Source organism: Haemaphysalis longicornis, unplaced genomic scaffold (assembly GCF_048455015.1).
Source record: "Haemaphysalis longicornis isolate Haplotype H1 unplaced genomic scaffold, Haemaphysalis longicornis Haplotype H1 scaffold_14, whole genome shotgun sequence".
Lineage (NCBI taxonomy): Eukaryota > Metazoa > Arthropoda > Arachnida > Ixodida > Ixodidae > Haemaphysalis > Haemaphysalis longicornis.
This window is the reverse complement of record NW_027526245.1, coordinates 35736267-35739033: the sequence shown is the minus strand read 5'-3', so window position 1 is coordinate 35739033 and position 2767 is coordinate 35736267.

Below are 2767 nucleotides of genomic sequence, written 5' to 3'. Positions count from 1 at the left end.
AAAAAAAGGCATACAACAAATACATAGGTACATAAGAAAGAATAAATGACATAATTTCAGCACTAAGTTAAAGATGATGTAAACAAGGAAAGTGAAGGCTGTTGTACTTGGGTGCTAGTAAGCTGGTTCCATTCAGTAATGGTCCGCGGAAAGAAGGAATATTTGAAGGTATTGTTGCGTGTACGAAAAGGAGTAATTGTCATTTGATGCCTTTGCCGTGTGGCATACCCGGAGGAGAATGTTATTATGTTGGAGATGTCTAATTTATAGTGGCTTTTTACTATTTGATAGAGAAATTTTAGCCTGGCTAAACGGTTTCTTTCAGCTATTTGTGGTAAATTGGCTCTGGATAACAAGGCTGAAACAGAAGTACGCCCGTAGCTGTTATAAATAAATCGGACACCCTTTTTTTTTTTATCTTTTCAAGCTTGTTAATATTGGTTCGAGTGAAGGGGTCCCAAAAAATAGCTGCATAATCTAATGAGGGAAGAATAAGAGCTTTATATGCGGTCATTCGGACGTCAGGAGTGCTGAATTTTAAAGCTCTTCGTAAATAGAAAAGCTTACAGTTGGCATTTCTTGCCACATAATCAATGTGGTGACCCCAATTTAAAGTATTTGAAATCCAGAGGCCTAAGTATTTGTACACAGACACTTCATGAAGGAAATTGTTGTTCGCGGAATACGTATACGCTAAAGGACTCTTCCGGTTAGTAATTCTCATAAATACTGTTTTGTCAAAGTTAATGCACATTTGCCACTTGTCACACCACAGAACAATTTTGTTGAGTGTGTCATTTAAAAGAATTTGATCGGCTACACTGTTCACTTCCGTGTAGATAACACAGCCATCGGCATACAATCGTATTTTCACAGGAATATTGCAGACAATATCATTAATAAACAAAAGAAAAAGAAGGGGCCCAAGCACCGACCCCTGAGGGACGCCAGAGTCCACAGAAACATCTTCGGAAGTTTCCCCATTGAATACAACAAACTGTTTACGCTTGGTAATGTATGCTGTAAGCCAATTTAAGAGCTGATGGTTATTTATAATTTTGCGGAGTTTGTGAAGTAACTTCTTATGAGAGACCTTGTCAAATGCTTTTTGGAAATCCATAAAAATTACATCAGTTTGTTTGCCGTTATTAATGGAAAGCGCAAAATCGTGTATTGTTTCCGCTAGTTGGGTACACGTAGAATAACCTTTTCGAAATCCATGTTGAGGATTTGTTAAAATATTATGTTGATCGATAAACTGCGTAAGGTGGCTATGTATAATATGTTCTAAAAGTTTACATGCCGTGCAAGTTAAGGAGATGGGACGATAGTTCTTAATGCAGTTTTTTTTCCCGCTCTTATGTATAGGTTTTACTCTGGCGATTCCCCAGTCGTCCGGTATTTGCCCTTCACACAAAGATTTAGTGAAGAGAACACACAAGTATTTCGATGTCCATTCTGCATATCGTTTTAAAAAAGCGTTGGGTATGTCGTCCGGTCCTGGTGCCTTTTTGACATCTAGTTTCAACAGCATGTTCAAAATTCCAGCTTCACTTATTGCAACATCTGGTACGGGAGGAAAATTTGCGTCAAAGTTTGGTATTACATCGTCATCAACAGTGAAAACGCTCTTAAACTGCTCATTGAAAGCCTCCGAGATTGTTTTTTCGTCGTCTACTTGTTCACCTCCAATATCAAATACATCACACCCGCCAGAAGTCGGACGTACGTGCCGCCAGAATCTCTCAGGGGACGTGGTTATAAAGTTTGGTAAAGACTCTCCGAAATACCGTTGCTTGTCAGTGCGTACTTGTGTTTTTAGCTTTAGTGTAATGTCTGCTATTTCATTTGCAATGCAAGCAGAGTTAGAAGATGTTTTCTTTGCCTTAAGTCGTTTTAGCTTCCTTTGTAATCGCAATGAGTCCCGAGAGATCCATGCGTTTTTGTGCTCCGACCTCTTTACAATCCGGGGAACATATTTGTCAGTGTATTCCTTTGATATTATTTTGAATTTATGCCAAAGGCCGTTTATATCTCCGGAATAGGATGAGAAAACATCGAAGTTAAAGGCAAGCGTGTCAATGATAGAGACATCGTCTGCTCGAGAGAAGTTGGGGAAACTGGACATTAGGTTTTTGCGTTGGAGTGCTACACCAGTTAATTCAAGTAATACTGCGGAATGATCCGATATGTCAGGTATTACTTCACACGATGTTTTGGCTGTAATCGAGCCACTTAGAAAAATTAAGTCAAGTATTGATTTTGAGTCACCATGAATTCTGGTGTAATTCTTGACTACTTGCTCTAGGTCAAACGCGAAAGCAATATCAAGCATCGTTTCACATTGAATATTTCGTTTACCGGGTGTGAAGGTTGACCAGTCGACATCGGGAAGATTAAAGTCGCCTGCTAGAATGATTCTGTCCCCAATCCTGACTTGTGCATCTAGATACGTTTTTAGGTTTTCCAGGATGTCACTATCAGAGCCAGGAGGCCTGTACAGAGCACCTATAACGTACCTAACTTTCCCACAGTACACTTTGCAAAAGATAGCTTCTACCCCAGGCACGTCAGGCATTCTTTTCATACTTAAGCTTTTATGATACACGATAGCAACGCCACCACCTTTATTCTCGCGGTCTTTTCTATGCACACTGTATCCAGAGGGGACAAATTCACTGTCATAAATTGACGCATGTAACCATGTTTCTGTGAGGATGGCAATGTCAACGCTGTGGGTCAACAACAATGTCTCTAGCTCAGTAAC